General features: G+C 38.1%; 1 protein-coding gene across 1 annotated transcript in view; it reads left to right on the top strand.

The window, feature by feature from the left end:
• The window catches only part of LOC136884119 (protein lava lamp), a 124,329-nt gene that overhangs the window by 20,250 nt on the left and 89,050 nt on the right, over nt 1-15,029 (top strand). The window lies entirely within an intron of this gene.

Here is a 15,029-nt window from a genome sequence, read left to right as displayed (position 1 = left end):
CTCCATGATGATACGTTTGGACAGGTGCTGTACCAGAATGAAACATTCGAAGAATTCCCCCATCACTAATGGGATTACTCAAGGTTGTGCATTTGCACTAACATTCTTTTTCCTATACCTGGTAGCCATGCTGTACGAAACATCATCTGTGAACAACACTGATGTGAAACTTTCATGCAGATTCGATGGAGGACGATTTAATCAAACCATACTCTGGTCAGAAAGGCTTACAAGTCTCACCCTTGTAACTGAACTGCAAAATGTAGATGATGGTGCTTCTCAAACTCATGCACCTGATGGGCTGCAACTATCAGTTGAGTAAGGCGTAGGGCATATGCACAATTTGGCCTGAGCATCAACATTCCAAAAACCAGTTCTTGGAACTGCCTTTCCGAATTTCAAAATTGCCATCTCCGACATACCTCTGGAACAAGTAGATCACTTCCTCTATCTAGGATAAAGATACTTTCAATCAACTGTTCATCAGAGAAGGACGTGGAGAACAGAATTCGCGCTGCCCATGTAGGTTTTGGACATCTCATACATCGGGTCTTCCTTAATAAAGATCTAAAAATATACACCAAACTTATGGTGTATTGAGAAGTTGTCATCTCCACCTTTTGCTCTGTGGATGTGAAAACTGGACTGTATATCAACATGATATCAAGAAACTAGAATGCTTCCCACCAACAGAAGCTCAGATCCATTATGAACATCGAATAGGATTACTACATACTGAACACGACAGTTATTGAGAGGGCAAATGTGAACAGGATAGAGGCTACTCTTGTTGGTCACCAGCTCAGATTGGGCATGTTTCATGTCTGGATTGGTTTGCTAAACCATAAACCTAGAACATGCAGCACATAATGAAAGAATTGCAGGAAAGAAATGAATACTTGGATATGAGTATCAGCTGCCAATGATAACATTAGGAGGGATGTAAAATTCAAGAAGTGTTTTTCTGATGGTTGAATGCTGATTTCTAGTGAGCATCCAAATTTGTCATTTCCTACTTGTGTATTGGAATAAATATTTGTATTATAAATCTTATATTTTATAGACTTGGGTCCTTTTGTTAAATGATATTCTAGGAACATCCCTATACTGTAGAACACAGGCTTATAAATTACCCTAGTCATTAACCACTTTATCTTTAACCATTTGACAGATCTGTTCATCATGTAAATGCAGGTGGCCTTGGAAAAGTTGAAAGTATTTAGTATTTATGTAGTGTAGTTTTTATAATGAACTGATAAATTATATTTTTAAGTCTTTTACCTTATTTATATGTAGATATGAAGCAGGTAAGATGACTGCAATATTTAGATCGGTTAAAATATTGTGAATTCCTTTAAGTAAACTGAGTTCTATGTGGTAAATTGTTATTTATTTGCTTGGTTGCAAATGTTAGTAATATTTTAACTCTACTTCCTTACTTTTTCATAATTTATGTGCTAAAAAGTTTGAATGAGCTGAATATTTGTATCTGAAACAGGTGGTGAGAATTTTTATACAGGATTTTTTAAGAAAAGGTCTTATGACTTGGATGTAACCTATAACCTTAAATTTTTATTATATTTTTAATGTTTATGGTTATTGACAGTTGTACAAACAGTCTTAACAGAAATATATTTTACTGTTGGTGGTTTATGAAGAACGTTCATCTGCCAGTTCATATGTTAGTAGTTGTGTATGGCTATATTTCGATATCCAGAGCAGCTTTCTTAGGAAGATGACCTTTACCTTGTCCAGTTCTCTGATGTTACTGTTGCTTAGGTTACACCAAATCAAATCCAGATTGTATATCACAATAGAGTAGGGTCAGTCAGGGTAATTATGAGACAGACAAAAAAAAGGGAAAAAACGAGACACTCAGATTTCTCTCCTCTCATTAATGATCTCAACACTTTGCATGAATGATGTTATATTATATATTAGCCTTATATCCATTATGATAAAATAATTGAAAAGTCTCTGAACCATATATCTACCAGTAGACAAGTTTTTCCTGAGTGGTGATTTTTCTAACAAAAATAATTTTCATGCGTTGCACTTTGTATTTTGTTACTCTGGCTCAATCCAAAAATCCAGGAAAGTGTTTGTGGTTTTATTTGGTAATGTAAGGGAGAATCTTCTTTTTCAGCTTGAAAACACAATTTAGTTTTTGATTTGAGAAGAAAATTCATTTTTTTTAAAGGGGGTAAATATGAGACATCCTGAGGGTAAAAGTGAGACACTTATAGGGGGGAAAATGAGACACTTGGTACACTTGTTTCTATACCTAAATACTTATCCTACTTTCAAAAATCAAACGTACTGATAAAACCATGATCAAGCGAAAAAGAGTGGACCCAACAGCAAAGGTGATAACATCTGAAGAGTATTCTCAGCTTGTGAGGGAAAAGCAGAAACCAGTTCATAAGAAGAATAGAAAGGGTACCGGTATTCAAAAGGCAACAGTTCCAGTTGTAAAACCGCCATCTAAGACAAGAGCAAAAGTTGATTCTTCTGACTCAGCTTCAAACAAAGATGAAGATTGGCAAGGTAGCGGTGACAGTCTTGATGAAGTTGGTCTACTCGACGCAGATATTCTGGAAAGGACCCTGGCAGGTGGAGTAAACCCGAGTGACTTTGTACTTGTTCTTTTTGAAAGTTGAAAGTTGTGGAAAGCGGCATTATTTTCAATATAAATATGTTGCCACTGTTCAGAAAGTTCTGGAAGGTGGAGACATGCAAATTATGTGTCTCAATTGTGTGGACAATAACAAAACTGTGTTAGGCTTAACAAAAATGACATATCCGTTGTGGAAAAGTCAAAATTACTGGCAAAATTGCCTGTTCCAATAATAACAGGGAAAGGTAGAGGCATTACATTTGCATTCCCAGAAACAGTTGATTTTTTGAAAAACAAATAGAACTCCTAAAGTTTCTGTTAACCCAGTTTTTAACCAAGTGAAATGTCTCGTTTTTTCACCATTCTGATTACAATGGGCACTATGTATTTATTTAGTATCGTTAAAATGTAACATAAATTCAGACATAAAGCTCAGGTACCATGTAAATAGATGGTATAATGTCAACAATCTATACTAAGTAATTTTTGTCAGGAAAATGTATAAAAATATATCTCAAGCTTAAATTTTGTGTTATCGAAACACGGCCATTTTGTTCCTATAATAAGACTGAGGAAAGTGTTGCAAACTATTACAGTATACCCAGATTTTTTTCTGTCTTCCTTTGACCCTAAACTGTCTCACAATTACCCTATTAACTCCCCAACATGATTTTACAGTCTGCTACAATACTGTCTCACCTTTTCCCTGGGTTGTCTCAGAATTCCCTCTTTTGTGGGTTAAAAATGAGATGCACATTTTTATTTATTTTTCAAAAGTTAATGAATACATAGTAATCTGTTGTTTCCAGTGTTTTTAGTAACACCAATCACAACTTATTATGATTATTAGCATAATTGTCACTGTTGTAGTTTGTAATTTATGAACAAAGTTGTAAAAAATGTCTCATATTTACCCTGACTGACCCTAGGTGTTATCTTCACTCTGAGGGTCTCATTCAGACCTCTTAGACATGTACAATAGTTAGCTGATGTCTTGCATTGCCATGATGGCACTGACTGCCTTATTTTTGATATGGGGAGAGAATGTTCTGCCATGTTCTGTTAAATCGTTCCCAAATAGACTAACATTGCTTAGGGGTTCCTTGTTCGGGTGCAGTCTGTGTGTAAAAGTGGACAAGTTATAAAAGCCACATTGGAATGTAAGATGTGTAGAACGAGAACAGTAAGGAATTACTGTACCTTTGCAGAGGAGTGAAAGAGGAGAGGCCAGTAGGAAGGCCAAGGATTCTATGAAAAAACACAGTGAAATCAGAGGTCAGCAATAGAAATGTCAAGTGAAAGGACGTAGAAGAACAAAAACTATACTTTGACAGGAAGAAGTGGTGAATGCTTGTACACCATACCCAGAAAACTGGAGATGGAAATTGGTGATGATAGTGGTGATATTTGTCCATTATCATCAGTTTTTCCAAGACCCCAGGGGATCTTGTCATTCTTTGGCCAGTACCTTCATCTTAGCCTCTATCACCTGCTTCGGAACCCTTTCGTTCTCCATCCTATTAACTTGTCCAAACCATCTTCGTTAAAATCTCTCCAGACTGTCACTATCTCCTATGGGTGGGGGCAGTTTAATAACATACATGGTATCCCCTGCCTGTCATAAAAGACATCTAAAAAGAACCCCAGGGGATTTTAACTTGGGAGCGTGGGTTGGCAGCCATGAAGTCCTTGGCTGAGTCCTTGCATTGCTTCCACTTACTTGTGCCACGCTCCTCACTTTCATCTGTTCTATCCAACCTCCCTTGGTCAACTCTTGTTCTTTTCTTACTCCAACAGTATTAGATTTGTGAGGCCTAGGGAGTCTTTCATTTTCACACCCTTTGTGGCTCTTGTCATTTTTTGGCCGATACCTTCATTTTTAAAGTGTTTTACCACTTCCATTTTTTCCCTCTGATTAGTGTTGAGAGAATGGTTGTTCAATTGTACTTCCTCTCAAAACCACCACCATTTCCAAAATTATGAGAGACTGGTGTTATCTTAAAACCACCACTCTGTCAGAAAGATTTTCCACCCCAGTTTCCTTTCTGATATCCTCATTTCGTACTCAGTCCTTTCTTGCCTTTCCTGTCATATTTCTTAAGAATTTAGTCTCCCTGGCCTGTTTTTTACCCAATCCCTGTCTTTTCATTACTGTCCAGGTCAGTAATACACCTTGTATGTACAGTAACTTCTGTGGTACTTCCATCTTCTAGCTCAAGTTCCTTGCACTCTGGAAAAATGAATTTTCCTATTGTATACTTGTAATGCCTCCTCTGCGAACCATGTGACCTTGCCGCGGTGGGGAGGCTTGCGTGTCCCAATGATGCAGATAGCCGAGCCGCAGGTGCAACCATATCGGATGGGTATCTGTTGAGAGACCAGACTAACGAATGGTTCATCGAAAGGGGGGTAGCAGCCTTTCGGTTGTTGCAAGGGCGGCAGTCTAGATGATTGACTGATACGGCCTTGTAATAATACTCAACATGGCTTAGCTGTGTTGATACTGCTACACGGCTGAAAGCAACGGGAAACTACAGCCGTAACCACCTCCCGAGGACATGCAGCTCTCTCTGTATGAAAGATGTACTGATGATGGCTTCCTCCCGGGTAAAATATTCCGGAGGTAAACTAGTCCCCCATTCGGATCTCCGGGTGGGGACTACACGAGAGGGGGCGATCATCAGGAAGATGGATACTGACATTCTGCGAGTCGGAGCGTGGAATGTTAGGAGTTTGAATCGTTGTGGTAGGTTAGAGAATCTGAAAAGGGAGATGGATAGGCTAAAGTTAGATGTAGTTGGTATAAGTGAAGTACGTTGGCAGGAAGAACAGGATTTTTGGTCAGGCGACTACCGAATTATCAACACGAAATCAAACAGGGGTAATGCAGGAGTTGGTTTAATAATGAATAAGAAAATAGGGCAGCGGATTAGCTACTACGACCAGCATAGTGAAAGAATTATTGTCGCCAAGATAGACACCAAACCAATGCCGACCACAATAGTGCAGGTCTATATGCCTACTAGTTCAGCGGATGATGAAGAAATTGAAAGAATATATGAGGAGATAGAAGATTTAATACAATATGTCAAAGGTGACGAGAATCTAATTGTGATGGGAGACTGGAACGCAGTGGTAGGCCAAGGAAGAGAAGGTAGCACAGTAGGAGAATTTGGATTGGGACAAAGGAACGAAAGAGGAAGTCGGCTGGTTGAATTCTGCACTGACCATAATTTAGTCCTCGCCAATACTTGGTTCAAACACCACAAACGACGGCTGTATACGTGGACGAGACCTGGAGACACTGGAAGGTATCAAATAGACTTCATTATGATTAGGCAGAGATTCAGAAACCAGGTGTTGGATTGCAAAACTTTCCCAGGAGCAGACGTGGACTCTGACCACAACTTGTTGGTCATGAAATGCCATCTGAAGTTGAAGAAATTGAAGAAAGGAAAGAATGCAAAAAGATGGGATCTAGACAAGTTGAAAGAAAAGAGTGTGATGGATCGTTTCAAGGAACATGTTGCACAAGGACTAAATGAAAAGGCTGAAAGAAACACAGTAGAGGAAGAGTGGAGAGTCATGAAAAATGAAGTCAGTAGGGCTGCTGAAGAAATGTTAGGAAGGAAGAAAAGATCAACTAAGAATCAGTGGATAACTCAGGAGATACTAGACCTGATTGATGAACGACGAAAATACAAGAATGCTAGAAATGAAGTGGGCAGAAAAGAATACAGGCGATTAAAGAATCAAGTGGATAGAAAGTGCAAGGTAGCTAAGGAAGAATGGCTGAAGGAGAAGTGCAAGGATGTCGAAGGCTGTATGGTCCTGGGAAAGGTAGATGCTGCATACAGGAAAATCAAGGAAACCTTTGGAGAAAGGAAATCTAGGTGCATGAATATTAAGAGCTCAGATGGAAAGCCACTTCTAGGGAAAGAAGACAAAGCAGAAAGATGGCAGGAGCATATCCAACAGTTGTATCAAGGTAACGATGTAGATAATTTCGTTCTGGAACATGAAGAGGCTGTTGATGCTGATGAAATGGGAGACCCAATTTTGAGGTCAGAGTTTGACAGAGCTGTGAGTGACCTAAATAGGAACAAGGCACCTGGAATTGATGATATTCCCTCTGAATTACTGACTGCCTTAGGAGAAACCAGCATGGTAAGGTTATTTCATTTAGTGTGCAAGATGTATGAGACAGGAGAAGTCCCATCCGATTTTCGGCAGAATGTTGTTATACCTATTCCCAAGAAAGCCGGTGCTGACAGGTGTGAAAACTACCGCACTATTAGTTTAGTATCTCATGCCTGCAAAATTTTAACACGTATTATTTACAGAAGAATGGAAAAACAAGTTGAAGCTGAGTTGGGGGAAGATCAATTTGGCTTCAGAAGAAATGTAGGAACACGTGAAGCAATCCTGACTTTACGTCTGATCTTAGAGGATCGAATCAAGAAGGACAAGCCCACGTACATGGCATTCGTAGATCTAGAAAAGGCATTCGATAATGTTGATTGGACCAGGCTATTTATGATTCTGAAGATGATAGGGATCAGATACCGAGAACGAAGAATTATCTACAACCTGTATAAAAATCAGTCTGCAGTGATAAGAATCGAGGGCTTTGAAAAAGAAGCAGCAATCCAGAAAGGAGTGAGGCAAGGCTGCAGTTTGTCCCCTCTCCTTTTCAATGTTTACATAGAACAGGCAGTAAAGGAAATCAAAGAGAAATTTGGAAATGGAATCACAGTCCAAGGAGAGGAAATCAAAACCTTGAGATTTGCCGATGATATTGTTATTTTATCTGAGACTGCAGAAGATCTCGAGAAGTTGCTGAATGGTATGGATGAAGTCTTAGGTAAGGAGTACAAGATGAAAATAAATAAGTCCAAAACAAAAGTAATGGAGTGCAGTCGAACGAAGGCAGGTGATATAGGAAATATTAGATTAGGAAACGAAGTCTTAAAGGAAGTAGATGAATATTGTTACTTGGGTAGTAAAATAACCAACGATGGCAGAAGTAAGGAGGACATAAAATGCAGACTAGCACAAGCAAGGAAGAGCTTTCTTAAGAAAAGAAATTTGCTCACTTCAAACATTGATATCGGAATTAGAAAGATGTTTTTGAAGACTTTTGTGTGGAGCGTGGCATTGTATGGAAGTGAAACATGGACGATAACTAGCTCAGAAAGAAAGAGAATAGAAGCTTTTGAAATGTGGTGTTATAGAAGAATGCTGAAGGTGAGATGGATAGATCGAATCACGAATGAAGAGATACTGAATCGAATTGGTGAGAGGAGATCGATTTGGCTAAATTTGACGAGAAGAAGAGATAGAATGATAGGACACATCTTAAGACACCCAGGACTTGTTCAGTTGGTTTTTGAAGGAAGTGTAGGTGGCAAGAACGGTAGGGGTAGACCAAGGTATGAATATGACAAACAGATTAGAGCAGATGTAGGATGCAATAGTTACGTAGAAATGAAAAGGTTAGCACAGGATAGGGTGGCATGGAGGGCTGCATCAAACCAGTCTATGGACTGATGACTCAAACAACAACAACTTGTAATGATCTCCATGTCCAATCCTGCTTTATGCATCAGTGTGCTTCCTGATTACTTGAAGCTTTACACAATTTCGAGGTCTTCACCCTGAATTTTTACAGTACCTTTCCCTTCTCTTTCTCTTCTAGTTGCCACTATTGTCTTAGTTTTTTTGTAATATATTCTCTCTACAACTATGCAATTTTCAGCGTAATTCTACATTCCTACCTTCTGCTGCCGCTTCTTTTTTTGACTGCTGTGCCGCTGCCTTCGCTACGTACTGTCTTGCTTGCCTGCTGCAACTTCTACCCATGGACATGTGACTGTGACGTCATTGTTCTGGAAAACGCTGAATCTCTCTTACCTATGCTTCTATATTTTTCCATTGTGCTATAAAACCCGGGCTCCACCCCTCACAAGTCAGTCTCGCATCGTTACGGAGTAAGAAGATGTACAATATTAGAAGGATCCGCCTTTCAATACTTCGTTGTAAGTTGAACTAAAAAGAAGTCACAACTTGTTTACTGGGACCGGTTTCGACACATTACAAGTGTCATCATCAGCCAAATAGTAAAATAGGGCAAGATATAAAGATCTTAAAACAACTAATACACTGAACACAGGCAAAAAATTAACATTGATTCATATCGTAGCAATTCAGTTAATGTCCAAAACACAATGATCGCACCACCACCACCACCACCCTCTAATAAACGTTCCCCAATTTTTTCTTTATCATCTCCCATTCATCTATCAATTACTACGGCAAGTTGTTTCAAGTTGATCCTCACATTCCAATTTTCTTTTATTATTTCTTCGTATTTTTAATATATTTTTATTTGGCTTTATTCTTTTTAATGTTTTAAATTATTCTCAAACTTATATATCTACTTTGAATTTGACGAAATTAAATCCTACACTGTTTTCCTAAGACTTTATTACGTCACCTTTTACTCTTCGGCCTGAGAAACAAATGCCTACAAGACCTGTCTAGCAACGACTCTACATAAGTGCATACTTGACCTGCTTGTGAACTTCAACTATATTTGTTTTCGGCGCAAGACAATGATGTTCTGTTTACTCTCTTGACTGCGATCATTGTGTTTTGGACATTAACTGAATTGCTACGATATGAATCAATGTTAATTTTTTGCCTGTGTTCAATGTATTAGTTGTTTTAAGATCTTTATATCTTGCCCTACTTTACTATTTGGCTGATGATGACACTTGTAATGTGTCGAAACCGGTCCCAATAAACAAGTTGTGACTTCTTTTTAGTTCAACTTACAACGAAGTACTGAAAGGTGGATCCTTCTAATATTGTACATCTTCTTATTTCTCTATTCAATACGGAACGATCATGAAGTTTTTAACTTTAAATCGTTACGGAGTGGTAGAGCACCGAGGACCTGTGTGCCTGTCTTATTATTTGGCCATTACCATCTTGACCTTTTTACATTGTGCAACTTGGTGAACAAGAAAATCATTGTGCTATTTCGACTTCTGACTTTTCCTTGGCCCGTCTGGCCTTATTTCCTTTTTTAGACCTGGCTTCTTAAGTACTTTTTCATTCAGCCAGCTAGTGTCAGTGTTAACTATCAAGATGCAAGATTTCTCTTTTTCAACTTAAGTTTACCACTGGAGCTATACTCTGGACAGGGGAACATTAATTATATTCACCTACTAGCTGATGTACCCGTGCTTCGCTACGGAATTCTACATTGTATACAGAATTGTAGGTTAGGTAGAGTACACGTTGTGAGCAAGACTATTAAATTGCATAGCTCTTAATGTTACCCTGGAAACGCGACGGAGAAATCACCAAACGTCTTTTCTCATATGAAGACTGCGTTAGGGAATTTTCATTGTAATGGTAGGCCCGCTTGCTTACCATCAGTCACAATCAGGTTGGGGAATTGCATTATAATGGCAGACACTCACTCTCCACCTGCCTTTTTACATCCTCAGAAGGACTGTCTTAGTGGTTTTCCCAACTGAAATGAACATACATCATTACGATGACTTCAGTAGGAATGGCGCGAGTAAAAGCAATGATTTCACATGAAATACTCAATCAAATGAAAAACCATACATTTTCTCACTTTTAACGAACAGTACTACGCTGCCGATCTGACAGTCCAAAGTTCCAGAGCTCGAATGACAAGGCCGCAGACAGCCGTGATCTGTGAACACTGTCTTTTTTTCGGAGAGGTGAGGGGGTCGAATAGTGAAGAGTCTCATGGCAAAAACTATGCCCTTTTACTAATCTGTTTCCTAGGAGTACCCGATGAGTCGGAAAATCTTAATTCACTACACTGGCGGCGAAAAATCTATCTGACTTGGAGGCATTTTTTTCCTCCAAGCCAGAGAAGAAACCCCCTCTTCACCGCTAATTTTGAATAAAATGAATGTAGAATTTAATAAAATTGAAGAGGAAGAAGATCTTTTTAAGAAACGGCCCTTTTCAGGGTTGAATTTTGAGTTATTTAGTGAATTGTGGTGCTATAATTTGGAATATGCCTAAATTGTAATTCTAGACCTGGTCTACTACTACTACTACTACTACTACTACTACTACTACTACTACTACTAAATGAGCTTCTGACTTAAGAGTGCACACTGCTTATTCAAAACAGCGCGTCAGAGTAGGAATCGAATAGCTGGAATACTATGATGAACCAGTGAGTTACATACCAGCAGTACGGTATCAGAAAATGTATGAACCAGAGGAATGGCATGCTAAAGAAGAAAGTTTTCTAACTCCCCAGCTATTTCCCGCCAATATTCAGTCATTCTGTTATACTCTGTATGCAGCAGTAATCCCATCTATCGGAGTTGAGTGGCAGCATAAGAGACAAAGAACATCACCACAAACAATGGTCAATGTAATGTTATTGTTGATCAATGTTATGCGCTTTCAATATTGTAGGCCTTCACATTTAGTTTTCTTCCGACTCTGAAATACCACTCGTATCATAGTCGATACACTAAAATTGAATTAAACATAAATGGTCAGAAATTGTATTCTCCATAAATTTTGTTATGTAGTACTTTTCGATAGGACCAATAACATAGGTACCGTATTTAAAAATTAAATTTTAGGTGCCTTCCCCTAAACTACAATTTCATACAGGCCGAATAAAATTGTTTATAACTTAGACTGTAGTTTCTTATTCTCCGACTCTATATACCGACTTTCATTAAATTCTGTTAACCCTTTTTCTCGTGGCTCGGCGTTGATATGGACTTGGCAACAAAAATACAAATTCATGAATACCTGTATTATCAAAGCCGGTTCGGTAACAATGTATGACAAATTTTTTGCTAGTGGCTTTACGTCGCACCGACACAGATAGGTCTTATGGCAACTATATGACATAAATGATCAGAAATTTAGTTCTATATAACTTTAGTTATGTAGTATTTATCGCTTTGAAAGCCATAAGTCGCAGCCCTCAGATCCTAGATAAAAGGAATATTTACTTACCAACAATTCCTTACTACAGGGAGAAATACCAGATAGAGAAAATCGATATAGTAGGTCTGATGATTGGAGCAAGGGGAACAATTCCCGCTTTTACCGCTAATTTCTGGAAACAGATGTCTCTGCCAGTTACAACGTTACGGGAGATTGCCATCATAGCCTTAAGGGGCTCACTGATAATTCTAAGAAATCACTGTTACAATTAGGTTACCTTCAACATTTATCAAGTATATCTATTTCTCTTCTAAAAATAAATGTAAAAATATACTTTGTCGCAAGGCAGCCTCTGCATGAGAGGAAGTATTTCATAAAATAAAAATAAAATATAAATATTTGAGAATTCAATTTTAGGCCTTCGCCTAAACTACCATTTTACTCAGCGTGAGTAAAATGATTTGTAGCCTAGATTGTAGTGGCTTATCCCCCGACTTCACCTACCGATTTTCATTAAATTCTCTTCAGCCGTTTTCTCATGATGCATGTACATACATACAGACAGACAGAAATTACGGAAAAGTAAAAAGTGCATTTCCTTTTTACTATGGACATGACCGATACAGAAATGCCATTCTTTTCAAATTCTGAGCAATGTACAGACAAAACCCTTATCTTATATATATAGATTTACGTGCTTTTGATACCCAGCGAAGAATCTCTTTCTCCTAGCATCCATCTTTTACTCCCCTTTCCCCCCTCACCCCCTTCCTCATATTTTTATATCATATTCCGCTTCTTTCATTTTACTTTTTTTTTTTTTTTTTTTAGTTCCTTCACCATTTTGTATATTTACAATTCTGTAATTATATCTGCCTCACGAGTAATTTTATATTTACCTATAGGATGTATGCCTACTATCTATGTGAAATTTGTAACTCTGGCATATTCTTGCTTCGTAACTACTGATTTCAGAGCTGTTCCTAGTATTTTCATGGCTAGCTTCATTATGTTGGTGTCCTGAATTTAACAAAAACTTATATTTCTTGTTGACCATTAAATATATTTGTCTGTTCTGTTAACATTCTGCTTCTCTCTATTCTAACCTTTTTATCCTCTGGGCCCAGTCACCTTCTCTCTGCATATCTTACTTGCTGTGTATTTGTTTACTGCGCCATTAATCTAATACATTACGGCACACATTAGTACATTTTCTCCACATTTTTATTTTAGCTGGGCCAAGTGGCTCAGACGGTTGAGACGCTGGCCTTCTGACCCCAACTTGGCAGGTTTAATCCTGGCTCAGTCCGGTGGTATTTAAAGGTGCTCAAATACGTTGGCCTCATGTCTGTAGCTTTACTGGCACATAAAAGAACTCATGCGGGACTAAATTATGGCACCTCGATGTCTTCGAAAACCGTAAAATTAGTTAGTGGGATGTAAAGCCTATAACATTATTATTATTATTATTATTATTATTATTATTATTATTATTATTATTATTATTATTATTATTACTCATTTATTTTCATTTGATAATTACCAATATACTCACTTCAGGGGCTCTTAACTTGGGAGTGTGGGTTGGTGATCACAGGGCCCTTAGCTGAGTCCTGGTATTGCTTCCACTTACTTGTGCCAGGCTTTTCACTTTCATCTATTCTATCTGGCCTCCCTTGGTTAACTCTTGTTCTATTTCAACCACGATGGTATTAGAGCACTCGAGGCCTAAGGAGCCTTTCATTTTCATGCCTTACGTGGCTCTTGTCTTCCTTTGGCCGATACCTTCATTTTTCGAAGTGTCATATCCCTTCCTTTTTTTTCTCTCTGATTAGTTATATATAGAGGATGGTTGCCTAGTTGTACTTCCTCTTAAAACAATCAGCACCACCATCTCATTACTGAAGATGGGGTCTATTTTTTAATATTGAATTTTCATGACCTCATTGTAATCGAATCCAACTTTCATCCTATTAGGTCGTGTTACATACATTTAGTACGTGTTGAAGAGATGTTAAGTACAGAACAAAAATGGCCAACCGACACCAGTGGGATCCGAACCCACAACCTCCCGATTTCGCATCGGTTGCTCTACCAATTGAGTCGGTTTCAATTACAATGCGGTCGTGAAAATTCAATCTTCATTGACTTGACTGTCAACAGGTGACTTATACGCACTCTACAGTGTGATTGCAGTAGTGCCAGACCTGTAGCTTAGATCCTTTCCAACAGAACAAAGATGGCCTAGGGCACCGTAGCTCAATTGGTAGAGTAACCAACATGAAACCGGGAGGTTGTGGGTTCGGATCCCACTGGTGTCTGGTTGGCCATTTTTGTTCTGTACTTAAAATCTCCAACACGTACTAAATGTACGTAACACGACCTAATAGGTTGAAAGTCAGTTTTGGGGCTATTTTTATTCGTCTATTTCTAAAGCCATGTTGCACTTCTTCAATTGTCCTTCCACATTTCTTCTCATTCTCCTAAGTTATTTGGATTTTAACATCACCAGAAATCTTATCATATTCTCAGAAAACCCACTCAATCAACTTCTGCATTTCAAAGGGATTCTCTCTATTCTCATTCTCATAAGAAAGCAGCATACTATAGTATGGTAAACATAAGGTAGTTCTTACCAATCCCTTATCCAGAAAAAGATCCAAGAAAAGAATTAGACATAAGATCAACAGCCAAATCTAATGGTTATACTGTAATAAACAGTTCCTTAACAATATTATATATACAACTATAAGATGTCAAATTTCCACCCTAACTAGAGAATCAATGAAAAAAAAAAACCTTACTCCTTGTTCACGTTCAATAATCCAAACATATATCAAGTTGCCTAAAAAATAGCCTTTAAAACGAATAATTATTGTTTCTCTATTTTTTACAAGAGACACACAGTCAATCAAACCAACAATTTTTTTCGATTAGGAGTCTTATAAATTACAATGTCTTGACTGTCAGACTTCATGTGTAGGACAAGCAGGTCGCAGTTTCTCAATAAGATATATGGAACATGTTAACGCTGTCAGGTATAATCGGTTCTCAGCAATAGGACAACACGTGACAGACTCCCTCATAATTTTACGTCTATTAACCCTTCTAAAAACAGAAAAGAAAGGTGTAATGCTTAACATTTTGGAAAACCTTTACAAATACCTTGAACAGTACATCAATCCAAATTACAGTATCAATGAAATTAATGAGAAACCTAACATTCTTTTTGACATAATTCTTCCTATTTATATCAAAAGAAAACCAAATACAACATTAAACCCTCCAGTTCATATACCCATACCCAATTCACCCCCACCTGACCTTCCCCACCCACAACTACCTTAAGTTATTCCTCTATACCCACTAGCCATTCTGTCTAGTGTTGGTATTGTGTATCTACACATTAGTTCATAAGGCACCTAAAGATGTAGTGTTATATCAG

The sequence above is a fragment of the Anabrus simplex genome, chromosome 12 (assembly GCF_040414725.1).
Source record: "Anabrus simplex isolate iqAnaSimp1 chromosome 12, ASM4041472v1, whole genome shotgun sequence".
Classification (NCBI taxonomy): Eukaryota; Metazoa; Arthropoda; class Insecta; order Orthoptera; family Tettigoniidae; genus Anabrus; species Anabrus simplex.
This window is presented reverse-complemented; position numbering and strand designations above follow the sequence as displayed.